Source organism: Vulpes lagopus, chromosome 8 (genome assembly GCF_018345385.1).
Source record: "Vulpes lagopus strain Blue_001 chromosome 8, ASM1834538v1, whole genome shotgun sequence".
Taxonomy (NCBI): Eukaryota; Metazoa; Chordata; class Mammalia; order Carnivora; family Canidae; genus Vulpes; species Vulpes lagopus.
The window spans coordinates 120,931,863-120,942,538 of NC_054831.1; the positions used below are offsets into that span (position 1 = coordinate 120,931,863).

The 10,676-nt window shown below is 48.7% G+C and overlaps 1 protein-coding gene across 9 annotated transcripts in view; it reads right to left on the minus strand.

Annotated features, from left to right (window-relative positions):
• GMEB1 (glucocorticoid modulatory element binding protein 1) overlaps nt 1–10,125 on the minus strand; it is a 43,351-nt gene extending 33,226 nt beyond the window's left edge. The window contains exons 1-2 of one of the 9 annotated variants that reach the window (XM_041767893.1): nt 10,004–10,125; nt 9,242–9,342 (exon numbers count right to left, since the gene is read on the minus strand). The gene's annotated coding sequence lies outside the window, so the exon portion shown is untranslated. Of the gene's footprint in view, nt 1–1,545; nt 2,123–2,709; nt 2,822–2,929; nt 3,301–9,241; nt 9,343–10,003 lie in introns of those variants that run through there. The other 8 variants (XM_041767890.1, XM_041767896.1, XM_041767891.1 and 5 more) reach the window with 8 other exon arrangements.
• Nucleotides 10,126–10,676: the final 551 nt, after the last annotated feature.

A 10,676-nucleotide genomic window follows, 5' to 3' on the forward strand; every position in this document is an offset into this window, starting at 1 on the left:
AAAGTAATCTCTATGCCCAACATGAGGCTCAAACTCATGACTCCAAGTCGAGTCCCACACTCCATTGACTAAGGCAGCCAGGCACCCCTGAATACTGATATTTAAAACATGGCAGGAGGGATGCCTGGGTGGCTCAGCAGTTGAGCGTCTGCCTTTGGCCCAGGGTGTGATCCCAGGATCCAGGATCAAGTCCCACATCGGGCTTCTTGTGGAGAGCCTGCTTCTCTGTCTGTCTCTGCCTCTGTGTGTCTGTCATGAATAAATAAATAAAATCTTAAAAAATAAAAATAAAACATGGCAGGAACATGAGTGTCACATGACTGGAGGGACATCAGAGTTGGTAGTTGAAAAGGAATAAAAGATATAGCACATATCCTGAAAATTTCTAACCCCAAAATGCATTTATTTATTCCACATTGTATTGTAATGTGTATATTATGTTAAATATTCTTTTTTCTTTTTAAAGATTTTTATTTGAGGGCAGCCTGGGCAGCTCAGCGGTTTAGCGCCGCCTTCAGCTCAGGGCCTGATCCTGGAGACTGGGGATCGGGTCCCATGTCAGGCTCCTTCCATGGAGCCTCCTTCTCCCTCTGCTTGTGCATCTCTCATAAATAAATAAATAAATAAATAAATAAATAAATAAATAAATAAAATCTTTAAAAATAAAAACATCCATTTACAAAAATAAAAATAAAAAATAAAGATTTTATTTGAGAGAGCATACATAAGTGAAGCTAGGGGCAGAAAGAGGGACAAGCAGGCTCCCCATTGAAAGGGAGCCTGAGCTGAAGTCAGACACTTAATGGACTGAGCCATCCAGGTACCCCAACTGTAGACTCTATTCTTAAGAAATTTCCAAGTTAAAACTTTATTATTACTTGAGGCCAAAACTCCTGGATTTTTTTTTTTTTTTTGGTCTCTTTCATTCCTTCCCATACATTCAGTAAGTGATCCAGGGCACCACTATAAGATGTAATAAAGCCAACAAGAAAGCTACACAGGACCACTGTGAGGGACACAGCCAAAACAAATGAAGTGTGGGATAAGTCATATATTGGAGACTACTGTGTAAGTGTTTGGGGGAAGTAACCAGATGAAAGGGTTCTTTGAAGGGTCATCACACTGGAATCTAGAGGACTTCTGCTTAGGACAAGACCAATTTGGGGCCCAAGGCAACCCAATGAAGTTGAATACAAATTAGCTATTTAATACATGTTTGTTGAAGTAAATGTGAATAAATGGTTGACTAACGAAAAAGTTATCAAGTCAGTAGATATTAAATATTCTGAATTGTTAAAGGCTCATAAATTAGGGACCATTTAACGAAAAAGTCCCCCCAAAGCACTTCGGTAACCATTAGCAGAAGCAAAGGAGAAAAGGATCACTCCGTGAGTCTAGAATGATCTGACCCCTCTGTTTCCCTAATCCTCCAGGATAAGGAGGAATCCCATTTCTTGGTTCTCCTAGATAAGACCCCAAACAAGGCCCCTTCTGTGTCTGGTAGAAGTCCTTCTGAGATTTCTCTCATCTTAAGAGAATTCAGACCTTCTCCTGTTCCTTGGATGGTGGAGCCTTCCCCCGATCCCCAGGTCAAGGCTTGACAGGCGTTAGTCTGGTGGGTCACTCTCCAGGACCCTCAGGTAAGATTCTGTCATCGTCCCTGCCTCTCACGGTACACTTGGCCAATTCCCCTGCCACTTCAGAAAGGAGGGGTCACTCAAACGATCTTCTCCCTCGTACTTAAACACATGGGCTTTCCCATCCCGACACACCAGGCTGCCTGCCTCTCTACCTATGTATCAGAAAGTACTCGCTCCCTCACAGGTTTGGTCCCTTCCCAGTCCTACTTGAGGAGGCTCTGAGGCGCCTTCCTACCGCCCCCTCACCTCTGGCGAGGCAGGGGCTCTGGAGCTCTTCTTCCTCGGCCCCTGCTCCCACCACCCACCCTGTCGCCACGCCTTCCGAACAGCACCTGCTTCTTTTCCCCCGGACTGAATGGCCGAGGCCTCTAACGCGCCCCTCGGGTGAAGCCCGGGCCTCCTTCCCTCAGCAGAACGCACTCTCTGCTCCTGCTCTCCCGCCACGCTTCCTGAGGGTCTCCTTCCCGGCGGGCATTCGGGCTTCCTTCACCTTTCGTCCCACCCTCCCTCTCCAGCCGCCCCCCGCCCCCCCGCCCCCAACCAAGCGCGACCCAGGCCCCTCCCCAGCTCGGCGTCTAAGGGCCTACAGCTCCCGGGCCCCGCCTCTGGGGATACCCAGGGATCCCCGGACCCCTCGCCGGGGTCCTGGGCGTCCGGGCCTCTCAGTCCGGAGTCACTCCGGCCCCTCCGGGCCCCTCAGACTAGGACTTCCGGGGCCCCCGGTGCGGGGGCGCGGGGCCCCCCGGCGCCCCGCTCGCCCGCGCCCGCCGCCCTCGGCCAGGGGCCGAGCCCGGGCGGCGCGGCCGGCCGCGCTGGGGGCGGCCCGGCTGCTCGGGCGGACCCAGCGGCAGCGTCCCCCCACCCCCCCGCGGCGCCGCGACGTCCGCTCGCTCCCCGGCGGCGGCGGCGGCACGCACAGGGCGTGGGGAGGCGCCCGCGGAGGCAGCAGCCCCCCGCCCCCTGCGCGCCCGCCCGCCCTCGCCGGCCGCCGCGCGGCCCCCGCGCCCGCCCCCCCGCCCCCACCCCACCCCGCGCCCGCGCCCGCGCGCCCACCCCTCCCCCTCCTCACCGTCTCCGTCGGGCGGGCGGGCGGCGAGCGGCCAGGGCGGGCGGGCGACGGAGCATGCGCAGAGGCCGCCACGGCCGCTACTGCCACCGCCGCCGCCAGGCCGGGCTTCAACACTTCCGGCCGCCGCCGCCGGCGAGCTGGCGCCTTAAAGGGGACGCGTCCCTATTGCGGGCCCCGCGGAGGATGAACCTCAGCCGGAGGGATTTGAGTGAGCCTTTACCTGAGCCGGGGTCTTCTGTTCTGTAGAGTCAGTATTGGGAAGGGCTCTGGGAACCCTAATGACTCTTCTTCCCCCAATTGACGGTGAGGAGAAAGAGGTCTGAGCTAAAGATTCGCCTCATCCACAATCAGGGGCAGAAGCCGGTCTCTCGACTCCTCTGGAGGACTGCCCATTCCTTTTCCCCAAATCCAGTTTTATGGAGCTTACGTGTTGCAGACCTTCAGAAGTTATGCCCAACTATCAATTCGGAATCAAAGATCTGGTTGAGTATAGAGTCAGTAACCGGTCACGAGTCCTTGAGCAAGCTGCTTGCATTCTCTGAGCCACGCGTGTTTGCCAAGCCTAGGCTGGTCATGAGGTTATGGGTTCAAGTCTTGACTTATGGGGGGGGGCGTTATTAACAGCTGCAAGCCTGTATGTCGCCGAAGGCATAGGTTGTTGTGAGTGTTAAAAGAGGTGATAGTTGAAAAATGCTGAAGAAGATTCCTGGGGCCAGTAATACTAATTAGCAAGTATTAAGACCTTCCTATAAGGTAAGCGTTGGGGAAGATGCTTTGTCTCCTATAGTAAATATTCCCGGCAATCCTACTTAAGTAACTTCTTTTGACTGCTGTTTTATGGATCAAAAACAAACAAAATAGAAACAAAGACCCAGGGAGGCCAAGGAAGTTAACTAATTCCTAGAAGTCATATAACCTGTAAATAGTAGAGATGGGCAGGCTTTCACTTCAGGCACTCTTTCTGCAGAGTCTAAGGGTCTAATCGCTGAGATGGTTGCTCTTCTTAGTAGGAAAAATGAGGTGGGGGGCACTTTTTTGAGGGGGAAGGAGAATTGCTTCCCCATCTTGCCACCTCCTGTGAGTCATCTCTCTGTTGGATGTCTCCTCCACCATGAAGAGGTGACCAGGAAGTCTTACAAGTTCTTGATTTGAGGACAGGTGAGGAGACCCAGGAGTCAACAATGGAACTGAATTTGGGATGAGATGTTGGCCAAGTCTCATCTAACTTAAGCTTTGATTTACTCATCTGTAAAATAGGGATGATTTTCCTACTGCGACCACTCCTCGGGGCTGTTTCCAGGATCAAATGAGATGTACTACCCACATTAGTATCTGTTCTTATGATCAAGGACTTACACATTTTCAGGTGATTTTGAATATAACAGGCTGGTCAAGACTGTACTCTTGACCTGTATGAATTATTCCATAGTGGGACCATGTATATCTTTTGATAGATATTATCCTAGAGATATAACCTAAGCCCTAAAAAAGTTCAAAGGGCCCTCCCTGGAGAATTCCTGAAAAGCTTTAGGAAGGAGGGGGTATTTGAGCCTGGTCTCAGGGATAAATCAAAGGGAAAGTGGGGAAGAGCATTGCAGAAAGTACAACATGTGCAAATACAAAGAAGAAATGATGGGAGATGGGCTGAAGAGGGAAGCTAGAACCAAATGGTCATCCCAAGGAGTATGGAGCTAGCAAGCAGGACTTGGGGACCCAAGGAAGGTTTAGGTCCTCTCCAATTGCACTGATAACTCCCAGCCCAACCCACAGGACTTGCCTGACCACTGCAATAATTTCCTAGCATTCAGACACACTATCCACCTCACCCTCAGATGTTCTCCAACCTATGCACCTGGAGGGAGTAATGTATTGAGATAAAGTCAAATGTGGCTTCTTTAAAAGCTCTTTACTTTTTAATTTTTTAAGAAGATTTTATTTATCTATTTGACACAGAGAGAGCATAAGCAGGGGAGCAGCAGAGGGAGAGGGAGAAGCAGGCTCCTCCCCACTGAGCAGGGAGCCTGACTCAGGGCTTGATCTCAGGCTTCTGGGATCACAACCCCAACTGAAGGCAGATGCCCAACAAACTGAGCCACCCAGGTGCCTCTAAAAACTCCTTAGTAGCCTCCCATGGCATTCAGAATAAAACCTAGCCTTACCACCACCATCAGGGCTACCAGGCATGATCTTCCTGCCCTCCTCTTTCTGCCCCTCACTCACTGTGCTCCAGACATCTTGGGCTCCTTTGTGTGCCAGGAACCCTGTGGGGCCTTATCACTAACTCTTTCCTCTACCTGGAAAGCATCTCCTTCAGGTCTGCCGAGCTCATTCTCATCCTTCATTCCTAACAGGCCTTTCCTGGCTCCCAACCTAAAGTGGAGTCCCCAGGCACATTCTTTACTATCATCACTGCCCCCAATTCCATCAGGGCAACTATTATGTTCATCTGGGGGACTATTCCAGGGCAAAGACCACCTCTGAGAAAAACCCTCCTTCCCATGCCCTACGTTCTCTCAATCTCCCTGCTTACTTTGATAGCAATCCCCACAATTTAAAATCCCCTAGATTATTTATATACCTATTTGGGGTCAATCTGTATTGTTTATTCCTCATAGTATTTTTTTTTAATTTATTCATGAGAGACAGAGAGAGGCAGAGACATAGGCAGAGGGAGAAGCAGGCCCCATACAGGGAGCCTGATGTGGGACTCGATCCTGAGACTCCAGGATCATGCCCTGAGGCAAAGGCAGGCACTCAACCACTGAGCCACCCAGGCATCCCACTCCTCATAGTATTTGGAGCAGCGTTTGTGCGTGGCAAATGTTTGTTGATTGAAGGAATGAAAAATCAGAAAAATGTTAAGGTATGGACGGGGAGGAGAAAGACCAGGAAGAGGATGCTATGTCAGAGAGAATGCTATGATCGTCCAGGTGGGGAGGCTCCTGCAGAGCAGGGCCAGAACAAATCCTCAGGGAGCTGATGTGCTCCAGACAGTTTCAAATTGGAACCAATAGGTGTTAGTAACCACCTGCATGTGGGGGGTGAGAGAAAGAATGAGACAATGATGACTTCCCAGGGAAGAAACAAAGGAGGAAAAGTTGGTGGGGGTTGAGAGAAAGTAGAAATGATGAGTCAGTTTGGACCTTTGGGTGTAAAGTGTTTGAGGGACATCCAAATGAAGGTGTTCAAAAGGAAGTTGGATTGACTTGTCCCATACAAGAGGCCAGGGCTGGGATCTAGGAGCTGGCATGTGGATGTGATCATACAGGCCAAGAGTGGCTAAGGCCACTCAAGAGTATGCAGAGAGGGAGGGGCTAGCTGCCCAAAGCTAGGGAACATTAAGCTGAGAGGAACCTGCAGGGACCAACCGGAAATGGTCAGAAAAGTTAGGTCCCTGGACAAAGGGGAGAAAGGAAGCTCAGAGAACAGGCAGGAAGCTTACAGAAAGAGGAAAGCACCAACCATGTCTGATACTGCAGAAAGCTCTGACAAGGAAAAAGGAGAAGCCACTGAATTTGGCAACTAAGACTTCACTGTTGATCCTTCCAGGGTGGGGTCACCTCTGAGGTTGGGAAGGAGGCCAGATTGTAGTGGATCAAGTAGTAAATGGGAGGGGAAGTAACAGTACCAACCAGTGGAGACAGTTTTTTTAAATTTTTCTATAAGGGCGTCTGGGTGGTATAGTTGGTTTAAGTATCCAACTCTTGGTTTTAGCTCAGGTCATGATCTCAGGGCCGTGAGATCAAGCCCCAAGTCAGGCTCCACACGGTATGGAGTGTGCTTAAGACCCTCTCTTTCTCTCTCTCTCTCTCTAATTAATTAATTAATTAATTATTTCTATAGAGGGATACCTGGCTGGCTCATTTGGTAAGAGCATGTGACTCTTGACCTCAGGGTTATAAGTTCAAGCCCTGCTTTGGGTGTAGAGATTACTTAAAAATTAAAAACTAAAAAATAATAAAATATTATTTTTTAAAGTTTTATTTATCCATTCATGAGAGACACAGAGAGGCAGAGACACAGGTAGAGGGAGAAGCAGGCTCCCCATGGAGAGCCCAACGTGGGACTCGATCCTGGGACTCCAGGATCATACCCTGAGCCGAAAGCAGATGCCCAACCACTGAGCCACCCAGGCGTCCCAGTAATAAAATCTTTAAATAAAATAAGTAAAAATTTAAAGAAATGTTTTTGATAGAAACGAGAGACTAAGGCACAAAGCAGTAAGATGATTAAGAGGACATAAAGTCATGTGAAAGCTTTCCTTTTTTTCACTTGTTTTCCCTGTGAATTACTTACTCACTATAGAAAATTGAGGGATCCCTGGGTGGCTTAGCGATTTGGCGCCTGCCTTTGGCCCAGGGCACGATCCTGGAGTCCCGGGATCGAGTCCCGCATCGGGCTCCCGGCATGGATCCTGCTTCTCCCTCCTCCTGTGTCTCTGCCTCTCTCTATGTCTATCATAAATAAAAATAAAATAAATATTAAAAAAAAATTGTAGAGTGCAGGGCAGCCCCAGCAGCTCAGCGGTTTAGTGCTGCCTTGAGCCCAGGGCCTGATCCTGGTGATCCAGGATCGAGTCCCATGTCAGGCTCCCTGCATGGAGCCTGCTTCTCTCTCTGCCTGTGTCTCTGCCTCTCCCTCTGTGTCTCTCATGAGTAAATAAATAAAATCTTAAAAAAAAAAAACAAAAAACAGCTGAATAATAGAAGGATCAACAACTTTAAGAGACAGCTAGCAGTTAGGAGAGGGATGTTCAAGGCATCCAGGCCCCTGTGGGGAGATCGTGAGTGTGAACTGGATGCAGGCCTACAGTGGCTACAGTCAGTTTGGAAATAACAGGGGATCAGGAAGTGTGTGGAGGGTTGGGGTAACTGGATGATGGGCATTAAGGAGAGCACTTGATGTAATGGACATTGGGTGTTATCTGCAACTGATGAATCACTAAACTACCTCTGAGACTAATAATATACTATATGTTAATTAAATTAAAAAAAAAAAAGAAATAGGGGAACTGAGGGATGCTGATGCCCAGGTCTGCCAAGGGCCCGCTAGCTGCCACACACTGCTGTAAGCATCTAAAAAATACACAATCTCCTAGGTCCTTTTATTAACCCAATTTAACAGGAGAGGTTAAGAACTTGCCCACGTTCACACATCTATTTATTGGCTCAGTTGGATTTGGACACAGGAAGTTGTGCTCCAGAGCCCATGCTCTTAATTATCTCTCTATTGTGGAGCTCCTATTCCTGGCTGTACATAGAATTACTTGAGATTTTATAAAATACCTATACGAGGGCTCCACCCCAGATGAATTTGGAGAAGATCTCTGAGGATAGAGAAAGGGTGCCTAAGTGGCACAGTTGGTTAATAGTCAGACTTGGTTTTGGCTCAGGTCCTGATCTCAGGGTCATGGGATCAAGCCCTGTGTCAAGCCCTGCCTCAGGCTCAGTACTCACTGTGGACTCTTTCGGCTTTTCTCTCTCTCCCTCCCGCCCTCTAGCTGGTGCTCTCTTTCTCTCTCTAAAATAAATAAATAAATCTTTTTGCAAAATAAATAAAATGTCCTTAGAAGACTCTAATGGCCAGCCACATGCAAGGGCCAATCTAATCCTTACTCAGTGCCATGCCATTTTATTTTATTTATTTTTTTAAAGATTTATTTATTTATTTATGATAGAGAGAGAGAGGCAGAGACACAGGAGGATGGAGAAGCAGGCTCCATGCCAGGAGCCCGACACGGGACTCAATCCCAGGACTCCAGGATCACGCCCCGGGCCAAAGGCAGGCGCTAAACCGCTGCCCAGGAATCCCCCAGTGCCATGCCATTTTAAACACTTTGTTTTAACTTATTTAATTCCCACAAGTTTGGTGTGATAGATGTTCCCATCCTACAGATAGGAGGTTGCAATAGTTAGCAAGTGGTAGAGCCAGAATCTGAACTCTTCACCTCAGCCTCTGCTATGGCCTGACCATTCTGATTTCCTGAGACTAGGTGCTCATCAGATTGAAAGGGAAAGAAATAAACACTGCTTGAGCCCCTTTTCCGTGTCTGCTACTGTGTTAGGAGCTTTCCCATAGATGAAATTCCACATAGGAATTGTTATCCTCATTTTCCAGAAAAAACAAGACAGACTCAGTGAAGTTAAGTGGTACACTCTGGGTTGCAAGATTGAGAAGCAGCTGAACTGCCACTTGCATGGGTCCATCCAAAGTCTAGGCTCTGTCTCAGGACAACTTTTTCCACTTCTATGGTATCACCTCCTGCCCATGCCAGAGATTGAAATCAGTACCACCAGGACCAAGCATTGAGCAGACCTACTAGGGTTAGACCAGCTGGAGAGTTTGTGCCCTATTTTGAGGGGCCACAGTCTGCCATGGAACCAGAATGTGGGTCCAGTGTGGCTAGAGCATTCAATTTGGAAGAGGAAATAGAAATCCGGAGTTTTATTTGATATCTGTGGATTTGTGTCAATAACCAATTTCAAAAAAATGAAAACAATTCAAAATTTCAAGCAGGGACTCTGGACTCTACCTTGCCCATCTGTGAAGAGGTGTGGCCTATGGGTCCCAGGTGGCAGGGTCTGGTTTCTCTTCCCAGGCATCTACTTCCAGCTGCCTGACCAGCCACGGATTCTGCAAAGTCAACATGTCCACACTGAATTCATGATTTCTATCCCCACTTCACCTTAGAACCCCCTCTTCCCCCACCTCTTGTCTCCTGTACCTCAGAGAATGGTACCTCCGTCACTCAGTCACCTCCCAACTGCCTCCTCTCTGAATCCCACCTAGTCCACACGACCATCATCACCTGCTTCTGAGCCAGAACCTCCTTTTTTTTTTTTTTTTTAAGATTTTATTTATTTATTTCTGAGAATACACAGAGAGGAGAGAGAGAAGCAGAGACACAGGCAGAGGAAGAAGCAGGCACCATGCAAGGAGCCTGACGTGGGACTCGATCCTGGGTCTCCAGAATCAGTGCTAAACTGCTTGAGCCACCTGGGCTCCCACCATGAGCTGCCTCCCAGGCTTCACTGTTACTTCCTCCAATGTCTTCTCTTCCTCTTACAATTAATCTTGAACTCCTCATCATGGTCTACAAGACCTTTCGTGAGCTGGCTCTGGCATCTCCTCTTGACTCTTTTTTTTTTTTTTTAATTGTTTTTTTCTCTTGACTCCTTTTTGTCACCCTGCTCTAGCCTCACTGGCCTTCTCCTAAGTTCCTCCAACACATGGATTGCATGACTTTCCCCTGTGCTGTTCCCCAAAGAATCCTGGAATGTTCTTCCCCCCATACCTTCAGCTGGCTCCTTTCCATGCTCCAGGTCTCACCTCAGTTCCTGAGCCAGGCCTGCCCTGTCCTCACTGTCTCCATTCGCCTTGCTCCCCAGTCACTCTCTCACACATCTCCTTTATAGCCCTTACAGACACTGGCCACATCTTCCTTGTCTGTATCAACTTCCCTCCCCCTCCCCCACTTCCCTTTCTAGTCCATCCCCTTCTCTTCCCCTAACCTGCCACTGACATGCCTATGTACCCTGTAATGGAATCCCCTTGAAGGCAGGGACACAGTCTGTTTTATTCAACCTCCAGAACATTGCCTGGTACGAGGGGAGTTCCCAAAAAACATTTATTAAGGGCTGCCTACGCTTTTGTGTCTACTTACCCACTCCCACAGCTTACCCTACCCTCTGTATCACATCTTCAGAAGCCAGAACCCACTAACAGATGGAGAGTGAATCAGAAAAATAGGTGGAGAGAAAAAAGGAGGAAGTTCTGCCAGTGAGTGAAAAAAAAAAAAAAATCTGGGTTGAATCTAGATTTTGTCAAGTGAGTCACCTACTCCCCCCACCCCAGACCCACCACCCACTGTCCACCACCATGACCAAACCAAAAAGCTTAATTTCTGGTTTTGGAGAGGCCAAGATTTAAGTCATGCTGACTCCTTGAACTTGGATCTGTCTCTGTCT